This window comes from Heterocephalus glaber, unplaced genomic scaffold (assembly GCF_053883595.1).
Source record: "Heterocephalus glaber isolate CG9 unplaced genomic scaffold, H.glaber_assembly_v1.0 deba00000347, whole genome shotgun sequence".
In the NCBI taxonomy this organism is placed as follows: Eukaryota; Metazoa; Chordata; class Mammalia; order Rodentia; family Bathyergidae; genus Heterocephalus; species Heterocephalus glaber.
In genome coordinates this window covers 19,728,860-19,741,527 of record NW_028258143.1, presented here as the reverse complement: position 1 = coordinate 19,741,527, position 12,668 = coordinate 19,728,860, and the positions used below count along the sequence as shown (strand labels likewise).

The window sequence follows — 12,668 nt, the reverse complement described above, 5'->3', positions numbered from 1 at the left end:
CTGCATAGTGAGAAACTAGGCCAGGCAAATGTGGCTTTCAGAGGAGGCAGGATCTGAAAAGGTTGACATTAAGTCCAACAGTCTGCTTGAACCCCTAACCTGCAGTCTACATCCAGAAGAGATCCCACAAGGCTAATTGTTTTTGCATCTATCAATATTAACAAGGGCACACCTCAACTTGAATGATTGCCACAATTAGGGTATATAGACAGAGGTGCAGGGAGGGCTCCTCACAAGCCCATAGGACATAAAGCTATACAGAGAAAATCATAACTTGCTGGATTTCAAGACTATAGATCCTGGAAAGAAAACACCCATTCAAAAACATAGATATATTATTGTTTGTTTTGAATCAATATTTTGTTTCTTTTTCTTCATTTGATTTTTTTTTAGGATTTGGAGTATTTTCTCCTTTAAATTCTTTTTCTGTTTCTTTTCTCCTTTAAATTCTTTTTTCCTTGCTATTTTTCCCCCTTTTTTTTCTTTCTGGATCTTTTTAAAAAATTTTTCTGTCACTGTTTTTGATACTATTAATTTCCTTTTACTCCTCAATAGGATATTCTATTTTAATTTTCTTTCCTCCTCCTCATCTTCCATTGGTTAATATTTGAAATTTTACTTTCCTCTTCCCCTCCCTTCACTCCTTCATCTTTGGACCTTTTTTCCTATTTCAAATTATTCATTATTCATTTTAATTATTTTAACCCTTGTTTACACTATCAGTTTCTCATAGTAGTGACATGATTCGGTATTTACACATGTGTGTCAAGAGGGAAAGGAAAAACTATGAGAAAAGAAAAAAAATGGAAATGAAATCTATGTAAATAGGGAAGGGCAGAGGGGGTGAAGGGTGCACAGGTAATGGGGGAAAAAAATAAGAACCAAGATATGTCATGTACAAGTACAAACACCCAATGATAAATGTAAATGAATTGTATACCTAAAATGTACCAATAAAAGAACTAAAAAAAAAAATTTAAAATTTTACTTTTTTCAATCTCTGGTTTCTTACCCTCTCCATCTTTACTAGCATATCCATTGAGCTTTATGAATCTTTAGATTGTTTAGTTAGCTCTATGCTATTTCTATTGAATACCATTCTATTATTAGAGGAGATAAAGTTGTTCCATTTAGTAGATTTAGTGTAGGTCAATATTTGGATTATCTTGTGTTTATACTATGAGTATAGATCTCTTTTCTATGGTTAAAGGTGATACATTGTTGGTTCTTAGCATAAGTCAATATTATAGTTCATCTTTGACACTATTCTTGTTGCTGATTTTATTACTCTAGCCAAGGTGATACAGTTGTTGCTATCAGTTTATTTTCTCTGTATGTCAATATTGGTATTGATTTGGCGTCATTAACAATACTGTAGCCCACTCCTGGAAAACTGGGTACTGCACCAAGTATCCTGAAAACTTCCCTATCAAATAAATGGAGACAGTGGAATTCTGGGACAGACGCAAAGGCCTATAGTTAGCCACGCCCAGAGTGCATCACTGAAAAGTAGACACTAACTAAAGACATCTCCATACTACCAAAAAAGTCTTCCACAAGTCTCAGGACAAAAAAACAAACAAAAAATAGAACCATGAGAAGACATGGCAATAAAATGCCTCCAAATATCCCTATCTCCCCCAAAGCTGATACAAAGAGAATCAAGAGGTAGGAAATTAAAAACGACACAGTCAAATTATTGAAAAGGAAAACAAAGGAGATAAGAAACATATCAATAAGGTGCTTGGTGAGTTTAAGCAAGATACAACTAAACAGAATAAATAAAATAATCAGCGAGTCTACAGAATACACTAACAAAAAGCTAACTGAGTTAATAAAGTGATACAAAACAGGAATATCCAGTATAAAAAGAATTAGAGTCCATGAAAATGTACTAAACAGAAATCCAGGAGATTAAATATTCTATTGAAAATATGGGAACCAGAAGTGACCAATGTGAGGACAAAGAGCCAGAAATAGAAGTCAGGGTTGTTGTCAGTGACCAGTTGTTGAGAGAAACCTTCAAAACAACAAAAGAATATAAAAAGTAGATCCAGCATCTGCTAGATAATTCAAAGAGGACTAATGAAAGATTATTTGGGATTTGCAAAATCAGAAGACAGTACAAATGGCATTTAAAAACTCATTTATAAAAATAATAGAAGAAAAATTTCCAAGTATAAAGAATAAAACTAACAGATAAATGAGGTATGTAGAACCCCATAGGGCCAAAATCAGAAAAGAACCTTTCCAAGACACATCACAGTCAAAATCCTATACTTCGAATACAAGAACAAAATCTTAAAAGTTATTAGAGAAAAGCAACAAATCACTTTTAATGAAAAACAGCAGAAGCAGGTGTGGTGGCACATGCCTATCATCCCAACACATGAGGGCTGAGGCAGGAGGATTGCCACAAGCTCAAGACTTGTCTTGGCTACATAGTGAGTTCTATGCCAGCCTGAACTACATAGCAAGACCCTGTTGCAAAAAAAAAAAAAATAAATAAATAAAATTACAGCAGACTTCTCAACACAAATCTTTAGGGTGTTTTATGCCCTAAAAGAAAACAACTCCTGACCCAGACTGATATATCCTGTAATTTGTTGGAGAAATAAGATATTTCCATGATAAAAAGCCTCTAAAAAATTCATAACCACCACATTAGCACTCCAAAAAATTCTTAAAGAACCCCCCCCAAAAAATAACAAAGTGAATTATGCCAAGAGGTCTAATAGAATGAACACATCAGGTAGGGTAGACAGTCAACTTCAAGGGAAGAAATCAGTGACAGAAAAATAATGCAAGAACAGGAATAAGTCAGTACCTTTCAGTAATAATGTTTAATGTGAATGGTCTCAATTCCTCAGTCAAATGACACAGATTCAAAGAATGGATCAAGAAATTAAATCCAGTGCGATCCTGTATGCAAGAAACACATTTAACCCACAAAGAAATTCATAGTATAAAAATCAAAGGATGGAAACAATAGTCCATGAAATGGTAACTCAGAAAACAGTAGAAGTAACTATCCTAACTTCATTCAAAGTGTACATTAAGCCAAAATTGATCAGAAGAGGCAAAGAAGGTCACTAAATATTGGCTAAGGAAAGAATTTAACAGGAAGAGATAATGATTATAAACATATATGCACTGAAAAAATGATGCATTCATCTTCACAAAATAAACACTACTGAATATAAAAGATCAGATAAAAATCAACACAATTGTAGTGGGAACCTCAAAACACACTGTCACTAGTAGACAAATCAACTAGACAAAAACCCAACAGAAAATATCAGAATTGAGCCAAACTTTCAAACAAATGGACTTAATAGATATCTACAGAGTGTTCCACCCAACAATAATAGAATGCACATTCTTCTCATTAGCACGTAGAACTTTCTCCAAAATAGACCACATACTAGCCCATAAAGCATGCTTAAGTAAATGTAAAAGAATAATAATTATCTCATGAATATTATCAGATATACAATGAAACTAGCACAATGAAACTAGAAATCAATGGCAAAAAACCATAAATTATGCAAATGCATGGAAATTAAACAATATATTCTTGATAATCAATTAGGTCACAGAAAAATATCAGGAAAAAAATAAGACAGTTCCTGGAATTGATTGAGAATACCAGAACTTATGGGATGCAATGAAAGTAATTCTAAGAGGTAAATATATAGTTGTGAATGCCCTCATCAGAAAAACAGAATGAGGGGCTGGGGATTTAGCTCAGTGGTTCTGCCACCTGCTCCACAAGAGCCAGGACCCGAGTTCAATCCCCAGTACCAAAAAAAATAAAAATAAAAATAAGAAAAGAAACAGAATAGCCCAAATAAATAACCTAATGTTCCATCTCAAGTTCCTGGAAAAATGAGAACAATTCAAATCAAAAGTTAGTTCAAGGAAGAAAATTATGAAGTTCAGAGCAGAAATCAATTAAATTGAGACTAAAAAAAATACAATGAGTAAATGAATTGAAGATTTGGGTTTTTTGAAAGAATTTTTTAAAATGGCAAACCCTGTGCAATTCTCACCAAAAAAGGAAAGACCCCAATCATTGAAATTAGAAATGAAGAAGGAGAAATCACAATAGATACTGCTAAAATCCAGAGATTATTATCAGCCACTCTGCAAAACTGTATACAAATACCCTGGAGAATTTGGAAGAAACAGATTCCTAGAGACATATGAACTACCAAAACTGAACTAAGAAGAAATAAAAACCATGAATAATACAATAACAGGCAATGAAATTGAAGCAGTAATAAAATACCTACCAACTAATAACTTCAAGGAATATTTAACACCAATAATCCTCAAACTCTTTAATAAAACCAAAAGGGAAGGAGTAAAGGGAAGTCATTTCTGGAAACTAGTATTACCCTGATTCTAAAGCTAGACAAGGATCCAAGCAAAGAACAAAACTACAGGCGAATCTCTTTAATGAACCTTGGCATAAAAAGTCTTCAACAACATACTAGAGAACAGAATGCATGAAATCATCAAAATGGTAATATATCATGACCAAGTAGAATTCATTCCAGGGATGCAAGGATGGATTAATGTATGCAATTCAATAAATGTAATATATCACATAAACAGAAGCAAAGATAAAATTACATCATCATCTCAACTGAAGCAGAAAAAGCCTTCGACAAAATCAAAAGCCTATTCATGATGCAAACCTTGAAGAAAATAGATATGGAAGGTCCTTATCTCAATCTGATAAAAGCCATTTATGAAAAGCCTATTGCCCACACATTTTAAATGCAGAAAAACCAAACACTTTCTCCTAAACTCAGAAACAAGACAAAGATATCCTACTAGTACCACTCCTGTTCAGTATAGTACTAGAAACATTAGCCAGAGCAATCAGACTAGAAAAAGAAATAAAAGAGATATGTACAGGAAAAGAAGAATTCAAATTATCATTATTAGCAGATGATATGACCCTCTACACAAAAGACCCAAAAAAATCCACCAAAAGACTGCTAGAATTAATAACCAAATTCAGCAATATAGCAGGATACAAAATCAATACACAAAAACCAATAGCATTCTTGAACTCACTTAGAAAGAAATTAGAAAAATAATACCATTTATAATAGCACCAATAAAAATTAAATACTTGGCCATTAACTTAACCAAGGATGTGTAAGACAATGAAAACTACAGTATTCTGAAAAAAGGAGATTGAAGAGGACATCAAAAAATAGAAAAATATCCCCTGTTCATGGACAGGCAGAACCAATACAGTCATAGTGGCCATACTTCCAAAACTAATATAGCGCTTTAATATAATCCCAATAAAAATCCTCACACAACTATAGAAAAGAATCCTAACATTCTTATGGAACAAGAAGAGACCCAGAATAATAAAGCAATCCTGGGCAACAACAACAAAGCAGGAGACATCACAATCCTAGGCTTGAAGTTATATTACAAAGCTATAGTTATAAAAAAGCATGGAGATAAAAACAGCATGGCACAAAAAACAGACATGTGATTCAGTGGAACAGAATCAAAAATGTACACTGGAGGAAAGATAGCCTCTTTAATAAATTGTGCTGTGAAAATTGGTTATTCACATGCAGAAGACTGAATCTCCATACATCTATCTCATCATGTACTAAAATAAAATAAAATGGACAAAATGTTAAAACAGCAACATTTAACCTGCTAGAAGGTAAAATAGATAAAATTCTTTAAGTCATAGACATATGCAAGAACTTTCTGAACAAAACCCCACTGACACAATAAATAGTACCAAGTAACAACAAATGGGAACATATCAAATTTAAAAGCTTTTGCATAGCAAAGGAAACAACCAACAGAGTAAAAGATAATCTATAGAATTGGAAAAAATATTTGCCAACTATTCTTTTGATAGAAGACTAACATCTAGTGATAAAATTAAAGAAAAACAAAAGACTAATAATAAATACACAAGTGAAATGAATAGACACTTCTCACATGAAGTACAAAAGGCCAATAAATACATTAAGAAATGCTCAAAATCACTGGCCTTTAGAAAAATACAAATTAAAACAATATGAGGTTTCATCTGTCTCCAAAAAGAAAGGGTATCATCAAGAAATCAAATAACAAAAAATCATGGTGAAGATGCAGGGAAAAAGGTACCCTTGTACATTGCTGGTGATAATGTAAATTAGTACAAACACTATGAAAATCAGTATGGAGATTCCTCAGAACAGTAAAATAAGAAATTGCATTTGATCCAGATATTCTCCTTCATATCTTCCCCAAAGAAGATATCATATTACACTGATATATGCACATCCATGTTAAGAGCAGCACAATTCATAATAACTAAATCTTGGAAGCAGCCTATATGTCTAGCAACAGAAGAATGGATAAAGAAAATGTGGTATTTATTTGCAATGAAGTAGTAGTATACCATAATGAAGGATAAATTTGAATCATTTTAAGGAAAAATGATCAATTTTGAGACCATAATGTTGAGTGAAATGATCACACATGCTTAAATTTTGCATGTTCTTTGTTATATGAGAGACCCAAAATATAAATAAAAAGCAAAATAAAAGATAGATAACAAGTAGGGAGTTAGATCTTCTCCAAATGGAAAGGGGAACAAGAGTTGCAGAGAGTGGAGAGGATGGGAAGTGGAAAGGAATTAAAAAAGCAGTGAGATGTGTTATGTACTTGTACAAAGTTCACATAAGGAATGCCATCATTATGTACTGCAAACATGTTATAGTAAAAAACAAAAACTGGAAAATGAGTGAAAAAGACAAAAAAACATAATTCAGTGGGGCAAATTGTAAGGATATCATATGCATTGATAGAACATATAAAGTGGGAAAGGGCTTTTGGGCCACCATCTGTCCCACCACTCCCAGCCCAGAGGAAGGGGCTTCTGAGCTGCTGTCCCACTGCTCCTCCCCCAGAGGAGGGAGCTTCTGGGCTGCCATCTGTCCCTCTGCTCCCAGCCCAGAGGAAAGGGCTTTTGGGCCACCTTCTGTCCCACTGCTCCCAGCCCAGAAGAAGTGGTTTCTGGGCCACCATCCCTACTGGAGGTCCCGGCCCCTGTCCCACCTCTCCCAGATCAGAGGAGGTGAGCTGCGCCAACACCAATAGCACCCCCCTGCCCACCCAGACGAAATGAGAACACACATAAATAAGTCTCAAAACCAGACTTTCAAATCACCTACAGCAACCCCAAAGGGAAATGAGATGGAATACTCTGATACTCAACCACCTGGACCCACTGAACTGGTAACAAAAGGGGATCTGGAAAAAATGAAATCAGAAATAATTTCTCAGATAACAGGAGAAATTGTGCTCCTAGTGTAAGACATGATTAATAAATCTAGAGAGGAGCTGAGGAACATGATGGAATCCCAACATAGGAAACAAATGGAATCCATAAAACAGATGCAAATAGATTTCCAGGAGATGAAAAACTCCACTGAAAGTCGACACAGCAGAATGAGCCAATGAGAGGATAGAATTACAGATATAGAAGATAAGATTGCAATTAATGACCAGGAAAAGAAAAATTACTTCAAAATTATGAGGGAACATGAGAAATCAATACAGCAGCTGAGAGATGATGCAAAGAAGAGTAATATAAGACTGATTGGAGTCAAAGAAGAAACAGGAGAGAGTGCAAATGACATAAAAAATCTCTTCACAGAAGTAATGGCAGGAAACTTCTCAAGCAGGGGAAAAGAACTTGACATACAGATAAGTGAGGCATATAGGACTCCAAATAGCCTTGATCAAAAAAAATCTACACATAGGCATATAATTGTTAAGATTCCAGAAACTCAACAGAATAACAAAGTTCTACAAGCAGTTAGAGAAAAGAAACAAATCACATAAAAAGGAAAGCCCATCAGAATCACAACAGACTTTTCAACACAAACCATCAAGGCAAGAAGAGCTTGGAGGGACATATTCCAAGCCCTAAAAGAAAACAGCCTCCAACCCAGATTGATGTACCCTGCAAAACTATCTTTCAAAATGGATGGAGAAATAAGATACTTTCAGGACAAAGAGCACCTTAGGAACTTCGTGAATACCAAACCAGCACTCCAAAAAACTTTACACAATATCCTAGGAATAGACATTGCAGATCACAGCCCCAGGAAGTGAAGCAGAGTGAACCCATCTGGCATGACAAGAAATTAAATGTAAAGGGGGAGAACCCAACAAAAAGAAAAAGTCATGGCAATGACAAGTCAATAGGTTTCAGTTATAACCATCAACGTTGATGGTCTCAATTCACCAATCAAAAGAAATAGACTGGCAGAATGGGTCAAGAAGGAAAATCCAACAATATGCTGCACACAAGAAACACACTTAATTCAAAAGGAAACTCATAGACTGAAAGTTAAAGGGTGGAAAATAATACTCCATGCAATGGGAACCAGAAAAAAAGCAGGAGTAGCTATACTCTTTGCAGATCAAGTAGATTTCAAACCATCACTGATTAAGAGAGATGAAGAAGGACACTGCATCCTTGTAAAGGGAAGAATCCAAGAGGAAGAGATGACAATCATAAATATCTATGCACCAAACACTAGTGTGCCCAACTATATAAAACAAATACTAGTGGACATGAAAAGTCATATATGCACTAATACAATTGTAGTGGGGGACCTCAACACCCCACTGTCACAAATAGATCAACTAGACAAAAAATAAGTAATGAAATACTAGAACTCCATCGAACTCTTGAACAAAGGAACTTAACAGATGTTTACAGAGTCTTCCACCTCACAAAATCAGAATACACATTCTTCTCAGCTGCGCACGGGTCATTCTCCAAAATAGACCACATACTCACACATAGAATATGTTTAAGTAAGTGCAAAGGAATTGAAGTTATCCCCTGTATATTATCAGACCATAGTGCAATGAAATTGGAGATCCATAGCAAAAGAAACTCAAAAAATTTCATAAACACATGGAAATTGAACAACATCCTTCTGAATAACCAATTGGTCACAGAGGAAATTAAAGAAGTAATCAGACAGTTCCTTCAATTAAATGACAATGACAATACAACATATTGGAATCTATGGGACACAATGAAAGCAGTCTTATGAAGGAAATTCATAGCAGTGAATACACATATTAGGAAAACAGAATGAGCCCAATTAAACACCCTGATGCTGAACCTCAAGCTTCTGGAAAAAGAAGAGCAGGATAACCCCAAAGGTCATACAAGGGAGGAAATTATAAAGATCAGAGGCGAAATCAATGCAATGGAGACTAAGAGAATGATACAAAAAATCAATGAAGCCAAGAGTTGATTCTTTGAAAGAATCAACAAAATTGACAAACCCTTAGCCAACCTTATCAGAAAAAGGAAAGAAAAGGCCCAAATCCATGCAATAGGAATGAAAAGGGTGAAATTCCAACAGACTCAACAGAAATCCAGAGGATCATCAATACCTCCTTACCGAACCTATATGCCAATAAGATGGAAAACACAGAAGAAATGGACAGATTCCTAGATACACATGAATTACCAAAGTTGACCAAAGAAGATGTATAAATTATAAACAACCCAATATCAACCAAAGAATTTGAAAACATAATTAAAAACTTATCAACTAAGAAAACCCTGGGCCCTAATGGCTTCACTGCTGAATTCTACAAGACATTTAGAGAGGAACTGCTGCCACTACTGTTTAAACTCTTCAATGAAATTGAAAGGGAAGCAACACTCCCAAATTCATTCCTGAAAGCAAGCATCACCTTGATCCACAAAACAGAGAAAGACCCAATCGAAAAGGAGAACTATAGGCCAATCTCACTAATGAACATAGATGCAAAAATCCTTACTAAGATACTGGCAAATAGAATGCAGAAGATCATAAAGAAGATCATACACCCAGAAATAAATTTCTATTGTTTATAAACCACCCTGTTTATGGCTCTTTGTTATAGCAGCACAAATGGAGTACAACTCTGTCATGGTAACTGGTCGCTCCCAAGGGCTGTGCAAAAATTTCATCTCACTGAGGGTTAAAAAGAATCATAGAGCAAGAGGCACCATGAGTTGCTGATTCTTGAAGCTGGGTAATGGGTACGTGAAGGTTTCTTGTATTTCTTCCTAATTTACATGTGATTTGAATTTTTCCAGAAAAAGAGAGAGAGAGATTTGGCAAGTGTTTAAAACAACTAAGTAAACCAGGGATTGTAGTGCATGCCTGTAATTTCAGCACTCAAGAGGCCGCGTTCGCTCGCTGGCTGTCCGGGTGCGGGCGCCCGGCTCCCCCTAGAGGAGGGCACAGCCGGCGCCGCCGCCTTTCAGCCGGGCCTGGGTCTCGGTCCCTGCCAGCCCCGGGCCCGGCTGCAGACCCCAGTCCAGCCCAGCCATGAAGTGAGGCGCTGGGATTGCGGTGCGAAGCCTGCGAGAAGTTCAAGAAGGCCTATAGGAAACTGGCCCTGAAATGGCACCCGGGATGGTCACGCAAGCCCTGTGCTTCAATTTGGTCACGATTCTTCACATTAACAGTTCTAATTAGGTGTCTTCCCTGGTGAAGTTTGCATGTTTCCTTCGAGATAAAAATTTGGATAATGCTGCAGAAGCAGCTGAACGATTTAAATTAATCCAAGCCTCATATGATGTGTTGAGTGACCCTCAAGAAAAAGCATGGAATGATAATCATAGAGAAGCCTTATTTAAAGGAGGCCTTGATGGAGAATATCAAGATGACAGCTTAGATTAGCTTCAGTATTTTACTGTTAACCTGTTATTCTGGTTATGGAGATGATGAAAAGGGCTTTTACACAGTGTATCGTAATGTTTTTGAAATGATTGCAAAGGAAGAACTAGAATCTGTATTAGAGGAGGATGTTTAGGATTTTCCAGTCCTTTTCGGAGACTTCCAGAGTGACTATGATATAGTGGTCCACCCTTTCTTCGCTCACTGGCAGAGTTTTTGTACTCAAAAGAACTTCTCCTGGATGGAAGAATATGATACACGGCAAGCATCAAACCGCTGGAAAAAGCGAGCCATGGAAAAAGAAAACAAAAAAATTTGAGACAAAGCCAGAAAAGAGAAGAATGAGCTTGTGTGTCAGCTGGTAGCTTTTATTCGTAAAAGAGATAAGAGAGTGCAGGCTCATTGGAAGCTTGTAGAGGAACAGAATGCTGAGAAGCCCAGGAAAGCCGAGGAGAGGAGGCAGCTGCAGGAGATCAAGCAGGCCTAACTGGCGGAGCAATAGTGAACAGAGCTGGATGACCATGGCCAGTGTGGAGAAGGAGCTCCAGGAGGTGGAGGCGTGGCATGACAAGGAGTTTGGAGATGGATCAGATGAAAATGAAACGGAGGAACATGAGTTCAAAGATGGACAGGATGGTAAAGACAGTGATGAGGCTGAGAAAGTTGGGTTTTATGATAACCTTTACTGTCCAGCATGTGATAAAGCTTTCAAGCCAGAAAAGGCCATGAAGAATCATGAAAAGTCAAAGAAACACTGGGAAATGGTTGCCTCGTTGAAACAACAGTTAGAGGAGAAGGAAGAGAATTTTTCAGAATCTCAAGTAGATGAAAATCTATTGAATGCCAATTCTGAGGAAGAAATGGAAGATAGACCAAAACAAAAGCTTCCTAAAAAAACAGAAGAAAAAGAAACAGAAGCCATCACAGAATTATGATGACAGTTTCAATGAAAGCGGAACAGGAGAAGGAGAAAAGGTTGATCCAGAGGATACTAACTTAAATCAAGACAATTCCAAAGAATTAGAACATAGTCCTCTAGAAAATGTCAGAGTCAAAGACCACTGAACCATGTGATGACCCAAAAAATGCAGCTAAAAGTATTGCTAAATCCAAAGGAAAGAAAACCAAAGATATGAAAAAATCTGTCAAAGTACCTGCTGAACCACAAGTACAGAGTGATGTTCTTAGGAGCTATACAACCTGCCATAGTGAGTTTCCATCCCCGAATAAACTTTTTGACCATCTCAAGGCTACAGGTCATGCAAGAGCACCTCCATCATCGTATTTAAACAGTGTAACCAGTAGTCAAAGCAAGAAAGAAAAACGAAAAAATAGATAGAAATTCTGACAACACTTTTTTGCTTATAAGTGTCCAAATTTTGAAACCAAAAACTGAACTGAAATCATCTAAAGAGTTACAATTTCAAACAAACAAAAAAAAGAGTTACAATTTCAGTGATTTGCAATTTATTGCATTGTGGAAGATTATTTTGTAACTTGTAAAGATACTTTTTTTGTTTAATATATATTTTTTAAACATTTCACTAGTGATTGAATTCTACTTTTGCCATCTGAATTGACTTGAATGTCTCAAAACAAGAAAATGCTTCCTAAGTCTACTTCTGAAGAAGAAAATGAACATATGTATTGTATCAAGAGTAAAATAACATTTTTGGTGAAAAAAAAATTTCAACACTCAAGAGGCTGAGGCAGGAGGATCACCATAAGTTCAAGGCCAGCCTGGACTACAAATAGTGGTTCAGATGTTAAGTATTTTGTCCCTACAACAGAAAAGCTGATACAGAAAATTGGTACCAAGAGTGGGGTAGTTTCTGTATTAGTCACTTTTTTGTTGCTGGGACAATGTACTTGACACACACAATTTAAAGAAGAAAAGGTTTTGGGGCAGAGATTTAGCTCAGTGGT

The 12,668-nt window shown here is 36.1% G+C and overlaps 1 pseudogene; it reads left to right on the top strand.

Annotated features, from left to right (window-relative positions):
• LOC101702237 (dnaJ homolog subfamily C member 21-like) overlaps positions 1 to 12,081 on the top strand; it is a 105,902-nt pseudogene extending 93,821 nt beyond the window's left edge.
• Positions 12,082 to 12,668: the final 587 nt, after the last annotated feature.